Below are 9,251 nucleotides of genomic sequence, written 5' to 3' on the forward strand. Positions count from 1 at the left end.
AGTCTGGGTGAAAAAAGTCTTTTTTGAGTCCTTGAGACACTGATCCTGGGCTTGTGTAAATTAGAGATTCAAAGTTAAAATATCTGGATGGTCTGAAGAATCTACCATCCAAGAAATAAAAAAGAAAATTAACCCTTGGGACTGGCAGACATAAGGGAAAAATTGCTCTATAGATATTCTCCTCGCACTCAGATTTCAAGGGATTCTCATAGGGGAGAAAAATGGGTTTGTAAAGACAATTATAATCTATTATGAGTGAAGTCCACAGATACAAAACCAGAACTACTAGGAGCCAGGGACTTGAGATTAGAGATTAACAATTACAAAGAGAAAAAAAAAAAATAAGTAGGCCTAAAATGATTAAAGACATTGAAGAAGAAATTCCAGAACATAAGCTAACATTAAATTGACAAGTTTCAAGTTGATAAAAATAGAACATGTATTTATAAAGAATTTTGTCACTGATGTTAAAAAAAAAAAAATCAAAGGTAGGGTTAAATAGTACACTAAACAAATATGAGGAGATATTTGTGATCTGAAAAATAAATCTGAGGAAATTAGCAGAAAGAAGCAAGAAACACACAAAGCAACTTAAGAACAAATAAAATGAGGTTGTTCAACATTCTACTAAGAGAATTCCAGACAGGAAAAATAAGCAGACAGATAAGAAATATTTGAAAATAAAATGTCTAAAAATTTAGAGAATGGATGAATGACTAGCATCTTTAGATAGACGAAACACAGCTCTCTATTTATTCTCCATCTGGGTGCCCTATAGACCAAATACAGGATACCAAAGACAGAGCAGACCTGAAAAGCTAATAGGCAGACTACAGTCAAAGAGCAATTAGATTGACAGCAAACTTTTCAACTGCAATAACAGAGGTCAGATGATGAGGAGTTATACCTTCAAAGTGCTGAGTAAAATTATCTTTGAGACTAGAAATTTATGTTCAGCTAACCTAGAATTCAACCATAAGCCCAAACTAAAATGGATTAATAAATAACTTCCAGAAGAAAGAAAATTGACTTAGAAGTAAGATAAGAGATGGAATAAACAATAGAATGTATTTCATTATTTTTATACCTCTCTATATGTGTGAAATGTTTCATGATTTAAAATAAAAAAAAATTATGAGGGTATTTTTAACTAATTATGGAAACATAGCTATCTATCTATCTATCTATCATCTATCTATCTTCCCGTACATCTTAAAACTTATGCAAGACAGTTTTTATCATTAGGTAGTACAGGAATAATATCTGGGATCTGTGAACTTTACAATAACTTAAGAAAATTCATAACCTGTAATGAAAATTTGCCATCTCCAAAATATATAACAAAACTACAGTTAATGTTTTATATGTTCATTAAAATGTCTACAACACATAATATAAGCAACTTCATTAGCCGTTAAATTTAAATTCCGTAAAATTTCAAATACATTAGAAAATTTTAGATTTTTTTTACTTTGAAGAAATTCCTGATTTCTAAAATTCCAAGTCAATAAATAACAACTTAGTTTAGAGCCAAAAAGTTTCAAAAGCACAATTATAAAAAAAAAAACAAAACTTTTGAAACTGTTTACCTCCCAAATTTCTCTTTAATGTGGGATTTGAGTATATTTTAATATGCTTGATATGATTTCCAAAAATAGAGGGCATAAGGTCAATGATGGTTCTTTAATAATTCCATTATTAACTCAGTGGACTTCTTACCGAGAATATTCATTGTGCAAAATGTAGAAGGTATGAATGGATTGATGGATTTGGTCCTAGAATTATGCCCTTTAATTACTTTTCTTCTTTCTTTGGCTATCACAAGAATATTTATTGAGTTATCATATGTCAGACACTGTGCCCAGAGTTCAAAATGCTTTAACTCCTTTAATCCTCATGATAGCACTAGGAAATAGGCTCAATTATCTTTAGTTTATAGATATGGAAATTGTGGCTTAGAGAGTTATAGAACTTGCCAAAAATCGCACTGATAGCCAAGTGTTGAAAAGATTTAGGAAATGAACCTTTCTGACTTCAGTGCTTTGCTCTTGCTCATTATACTATGTTGCCCTTGCAGTCTCTACAGAAAGTAAGAATATTGTTGGCAGGCCTAATATTCACCAAATGAATTCAATTCACTTTCATTATATCTTCTAAAGGGTTGGACAGAAAATATTCACATAATGATGTTTCAAAATTTTCAGCAATGGCCAGGAGTCAGGGCCTTTAGAGGTCTCAAGCACTGAAATATTGTGATTACAGAGGTTTTTTTGTCTCTCTCTACCCTGCATTTAATCAAAATAGAAAAAAAAAATGTTAAATTGCAAAATAAGGGCAAGATAACCAGTCCTAGTTTGTTTTTTTTCTGAAATATCACATCCCGAGTTATTTTAAAAATTGTTTTTTCTTTTGCTGTACTTATTTTGCTGGTGTCTTAAATATACTCTTGCTCTGTGTGATGGTTAATTTTATGTGTCAACTTGCAGAGCATTTCTGGATGAAATTAACATTTAATTGGTGAACTGTGAGTAAAACAAATTGCCCTCCATAATGTGGGTAGGCCTTATCCAATCACTGAAGGCCTAAATAGAACAAAAAGACTGGCCCCCCTGTTCAAGTGGGAATTCTCCAGCAGACCGCCTTCAAACTTCATCTGCCTCTGTACCTCCTAGGTCTCCTGCCTGCTGGCCCACACTGCATTTGGACTTAATCATGTGAGCTAGCCGCTTTATAATAAGTCTCTTTCTATATACGTATACATCCTATTGGTTTTGTTTCTCGAGAGAATCCTGAATAATACAGTCTCTCTGCTGGGTAATCCACATTTCCAAAAGGCCTTCTCTCAGTCAAGTGTCCTAAATCTTCTTCTTTTTTTTTTTAATGTTAATGTTTGAATTCTCAGTTCAGTATGGTCTGTCTCACTTACCTTGCACAGCATACAACTACTTACTTAGACTGGACTTTCTCCCTCTCATTTCTATCATGCTAAGGACCCATCACAATTTCTCTTTCTCCTCAAGTCTCCTATTGAAATTTAAACTTGGTTTAGAAAACAAAGTAACATAGTTGTGAGTGTGAGCTTTGGAATCAGTCCTTCATTTCAGTCCCAATGTCCAGTGACCTTGGGCAGATCATTTTGAGTCCCGCTACTCTAATAGGTAAAATATGAAAATCAAAGAGATATTGTCTGTATGGCTGTTTCACAAGCTATGCAAATACAAGTGTTCAATAAATGTTAATTATTTGGATCATTATAGGTATTATATTCTTAAACATGTATGTAATTCTTCACCTTTAACTTATAGTCTTTTGAACATTGGTGAAAGTGGATGTATAAACAACTAATTAAAAGGTCCTTTTGAAATTGTCCCGAGGGCCCATAATGAAGGGATTCGAGAGCCTGCATAATAAGTGAGAAACTGAATATGAACTGGGCATACATATTGCTTTTCAGTTATCTTCTGTCTTAAGTATGTGGTAGTCTCCAACCAACTTAGAACTTTATAGTCACATATTGCTGATCCTCCAGCCTGATCTTTTTTTTCCCTCCTGCTCTCTAGCTGCTTAAGACTTTGTGGGTGATTGCGCTTGATGCCATAGTTTCTTTTTCTCATCTCCTCCCTTGACCTGTGTAGCATATACAAGTGTAGTTACTGCCTACTCGACCCCAAAGGTACCCCTCTAAACACTTAGTAAGAGCCCGAGCCACCAGCTTGTGGGTTTGCAAGCTCATGAGAGACAAGTTTCCTACTTTTTTATTTACCAGATATTTAACTGGTTTTGACTGATTCCATGAGATACAGGAAAAACATCAAAACATGCCATTCGATGCTCCTATTAGAATTTCTTTTTTGTATCCTGGTTTGTTTTAATGTAAACAGCAATTTCAGTTAAAAAAAAAATGATAGAGCCCAAATCCAGCAAGTTTTAGCACGAGTCACAAGATTTTCCTCTATCCACAAAAAAACATGAAAATCAAGTGAGCTTGGCTTTTAAATCCTTCGAGGATCCTGTACTGTTTAAGTGGAGGATTGAAGAGCCATGATTTACCATGTGTTGGTTGCAGTGTTTGGTTCTCAGAGACAAGGGTCAAAATGACTTCCCAAAGGCTGCCTTTCCCAGCGGCTATTTTTTATGTGGAAGTTCTCATCACATAAACAATTGAATTAGTTCACATTAAACACCATCTATGGCAAAAGTACACAAAACATAAAGAAATCACCTAAAATAATGTTTTTGAACCAGCTGCTAAATTAAGTAATGTATTTGTTTTATTGCACATTTGCATAATAGGGCAAACTAGAAACTCTCTGTAACAGATGTGCTGGTGGCAGGGAGATTTGATTACTGGCTTCTGTTATTAATCACTGCACAAATCTTAAATGATTTGTTTTTACAGTTTGATCAATTTACATCTCAGAACGTACATTTATGCACGCAATGTAGAGATAAAGCAGCTGTTCACACCTTTCATGGAGGCATCGATATATTTATGGGAATTGAAGTTTTGTTAACCAAGGTACAGGAAACTTTGGCTAAAGACTGACAACTATTCTTATCAAACTAGTCAATTAATAAAAACTTTTTTGCCATTTCCAGAATATTATGTAATGATGTCTATCGTTTTGTCTCTTCTATGAAAACAAACAAAACATATGATATTTAAAACTCACGACATGTAAACCATGGACATTACTATTTCCTTCAAATCATCCCAGAATTTTGAAGACTTACAAGGTAACACGGCATCATTGAGAACTACTGTCTAGGGTTTTAAAAATTATTCTTCCTCTTTTAATTTTACATTGACATTTCATAATCCTGTATCTATGATCTCCATCAGCATTTTAAATAAGTGTAATATATTTTAAGATGGCAAGCCTAAATTAAAAAAAAATAAAAACACAAGCAATGTGAAAATTGTTTCATTAATTTCCAATTAAGTATGATAAATGTATTGGTTCTACACTTGTTTTCCCAATAAGTCAAAACACTAGATAATGTGACTTTTTTCCACCTATAAGTATTGCCATTATTTTGTAAGCAAAAAAAGTAAAAAAAACCCATAGAATGAAGTTAACATTTCAGCCTTTCAATTTCAGAGGCTGATTTACATTATAAGGATTTGTGATTATCATTACTTGCTATAATGATTTACCATTTAGATTCTAACATCTCTCTTAGTATTTTACACATTTTCATATATATTCTATTTGATTAACTTTGGTCTCTCCCAAAATCACAGCAACCAACTAGTATAGAAGAGAAAGCTTTGGGGATTGTTTTTCGTACTATTCTGTTTTACATTTTGCCTTCCTATTTCGACATGGTAGAGAGAAACAAAAGGGAAAAACAGAACTTGGGACTGAAATTAAATGCATCATTTCTGAAAACAGGATGAAATTTCAGATAAAGGCTTTGTTTTTAATGCTTAGGAAAAAATTAAAATGTATATATTTTTCTCAGTCAGAGGCATGACTGTTATAGTTGCAACCCCTGCCTTTTTATAGTTCATCCTGGGAACTAATGAAGCGTTGCATATTGGTTTCAAATTCAAAGCATATGTAGTCACTGAGGCATTTTTTCTTTATATAGCGTGATTTCAAAAGGAGCCCCAGATGTGGTCATCTTAGAAAATGTAATTTGGTTGAGAACTAAAGAACTTTTTCCTAGATGACAAAAATCTTCCCCTTTGAGTTGCCTATGAGAACACAAACTGGCTGTGAAGTACATCTACTAACTCTGTAAAAATGTACAGAAGCTGATGGAAATATATTAAAGGACTGGCATGTCAACGCCATGAAGGGCATTGGGCAAATTTGGATAAATGTGTCCCGGTTTCACAGAATCAGAATCAGAAGTGAGTTAGAGGACGGTGTAAAAAGATGTTGAAGAAGATAATGTAATCCAGACAACAAACTTAACAGCATTACATATCCAGAGCCATCTCCGAAGTCATTAACGCTGTTGCCGGGGGTGTCTGCCAAAGAGCCAGATGTCATTCTGCCACAACTTGGCATCTGACGGTTGTCATTTATAAGAGAGAATCAAGTGAGGACTGTAATTAGGTGTGTGTTGAATGGAACCCTTCCTTCTGACTCCACTGGGGGCTTTTTTTTTCAGTCCTGAACACATGGAGAGCAAAGCAGGGGAACTGATCTGCCCTTCAGACTCCTAAACGTTTGTCTATTTTTTCCCTGTGGGGGAAATATGTGGCGTGTGTATATATATATATATATATATATATATATATATACACATATATATTTTTTTTCTTCTTCACACATTAAGCATTTATTGAGCTCTTTGGAGATGACAAAGACATGATCCCGGACCTCCCCAAAAACATACACTCCAGTGGAAAAATCAGCCTGTGAACAGATCTGTTATAAATATATCTTAGTAAGTGCTATGTTAGGGAAATTGGTTTAAAAATGGTGTTGTGGGAGTGCAAAGACTGGAACAACAAGTCTTTGGAGATTTGGGAAAGGGCTCCACAGAGGAGGAGATATTAAGGATGAGCAAGCATTTGGCAGGTGGGTGAAGTGAGGGGGTGAGCATTCTAGCAGAAGAAATCACATGTAGACAAGTGATTATGAGATTACTTATGGAAAGGTCTGTTGTACTCTGGGAATGAGGATTTATACACGGTGAGAGCCTGAAGCATGCAGACATTCTAGAGGATGGTAGATCTAGTGGGCAGAGATGAAAAAAAAATACCTATTCAATACTTAATTTCTGCTTTTTTAAAGGTTAAACTAAAAATGGCAAGTATAAACTCATAGTCATAACCCCTAAAACAACAATAACGACAACAACAATAATGATAATAGCTAACATTTGAGTACTATCTGAATTCAGAATTATGCCATCTGTCTCTCACCACAACCCTATGAAATGGATTCTGTTATTATTTTCATTTTACAAATGAGAAAAAGGAGAATTAGAGATGCTAAATAGCATACTAAATTTTATCTCACAGGCAAGCAGCAAAGCTATGGGGAATCTAGAAAGTCTATGGCCTTGCTCTCAAATACTGCATATGCGTATCATCCATAGGTAGTCCTGTATGTGTTCAGTACTTACAAACTGTCAACCCATCGTCTTCCTAAGTAGAGAGAATGTGGCCTAGCAACTCAGCCTCCAGAATCATTGATCCATTTTTCTAGATTAAATATAGAAATGATACTGAGAAATAGATTCTTAAAAAATTAACTTAGGTAGAAAATTATCTGCCTCATCCCCAAGTAACTTCACCGGGCACTAGAATACCCTGAAGGTGTTGCCCAGAACAAAAAGCTTTTTAAAAAAAGTTTTCAAAATATATTTAGTAATATGGAGAGATGCTCATAATACAGTTATGAGTTCATATAATGAGATATAAAACTACATATACAGCATGATGATCAAGTTTTTGAACAGGGAAATATGAATTGGAAACACATACATGTATAGTATATACACTGAGGTAATATGAAATGTCGGAATGTTAGGATTACAAATGATTCTTTAAAATGTTTGCATCTTTCTCCCATTAACAGGTAGAATTTGTGCAAGCAGCAAACATAAAGCACCCAGAAATGGAGAATGCATGTAGAACATTGCAAGTCCAGAAGAAACCTAGAGAACCATCAGAGTAGCAGTCGCTGAACTTACCTGAGAAGGGTCAAGGCCTCATGCAAATCAGCCCGAGAATGAGGAAGCTTCTGCTATCCGGACACATTAGCTTCACTGGGAGCATCTCTCAGCTGGCTTGGTCTATCTACATTTTAAAACTTTGAGGCTTCTCATTTAGCAGACTCTAGGGGGCCCAAAGCCCTTCCAAAACACCTGAGGAATCTTCTCTCAATCATCCTACCAGGTAGAAAACTTGAAGCTGAGGTACCAAACTGGCTTCGACAAGGACATTATCTCACATAAAATGAGTCCATAAAAAGGAGCTTCAAAGACACCCAGAACTCTGGTTTGTCTATCTTTCTAATCAGCTCCAACTTTCTTCTTTCTCAGTATCGAAGCTCCTATAGTCATTCCAGGCATCATGTTCAGGCAGGATGTCCAGAGGCAGATGTCAGTCAACCCATTCCTTCTGACTTTAAGAATGAGGAAACCATTCCTGAGACACAATGACAGCCTCCTCCTATTTCATCATGTTCACAAAGGGGTGGTTTTTGAATTGAATGAAATGGGCTTTGGGAAGTCCAATTTGCACTCACCTTCCTTTTGGATGTGACCTCCTGGAGGCCTAATTTTAAAGCACTCGACTAAACAGAAATATGCCCATCATATTAGAGAAAAAACAAAAGAAGGCAAGAACTCTCTTCCATCAGCCCACGAGGCTATAGTATTAGTGGTAAAAGCTTAGTAAGAAGTTTCTCTCTTGTGCTATAGCAGGTACAAAAGTAAAGACAGGGTAAACAAACTTCTGCCATAAGATTTTATTGGAACGATGCGTCTCTTATTTTAAAAACATCTGCACACATTTTGGGGGGAGTGTATACAAGGTTTCTGGCCTGGCAGCATTCATCATGGGAGATATGAGGCAATTTCTCTGTCTCCTGGCATCAGAATACTTCGGCAAGCTAAAACCCAGGCACAAGCGACATAGACTATGTGCCATTTACTTTGCAAGCAGTGTAGGTAGCAGTGGATGAGAATAAAAGTGGGCCCAGCCCTACTGCTTATGGTTACAAGGCAACCAATGAATACCTGAGACTGAGACTGGGGCTTGAAGAGACTAAAAGAGTGGGCTTAAAGAAAGTGGAAGGATGGACTTGAATATGAATGAACCCCTGTCATCAAAGAAGCCCCATCCCAGAGTCTGGTCTTCCTGCCCTTTTAGAATTGTTTCTGCTCAAATGCCAACATTGTGTTGGGGAGAGGGAAATGTCCCCCCAGCTATGAAATTCATTTTTTTATTCATCTGGGTATACCTAAATGTCCAGCCTGCTCTTCAGGTATACGAGATGAATCATTATCTTGGCTGGATCGCTTACCATTGATAAAAAAGGGACCCAACTGGTTTTTCTTAATAAAGCAAGCATGCCAAACTAGATCCTGTAGTAGTTAGGGCTTCTTGGTGTTGCAGACGAGAGGACTCATTGATGACAGAGTGTGTTTTGGGAAGTGTTACTGAAATGTCACCAGAGCATGGCTGAAAGAGGCTTGGGACATTCATAAACTTCATTCCTCTGCATCCCTTTTCCAAGCCACCATAATTAAAACAGCATCAAAATAAATAAATAGTGAGTTTC

This window comes from Pteropus vampyrus, unplaced genomic scaffold (genome assembly GCF_000151845.1).
Source record: "Pteropus vampyrus isolate Shadow unplaced genomic scaffold, Pvam_2.0 Scaffold281, whole genome shotgun sequence".
NCBI lineage: Eukaryota > Metazoa > Chordata > Mammalia > Chiroptera > Pteropodidae > Pteropus > Pteropus vampyrus.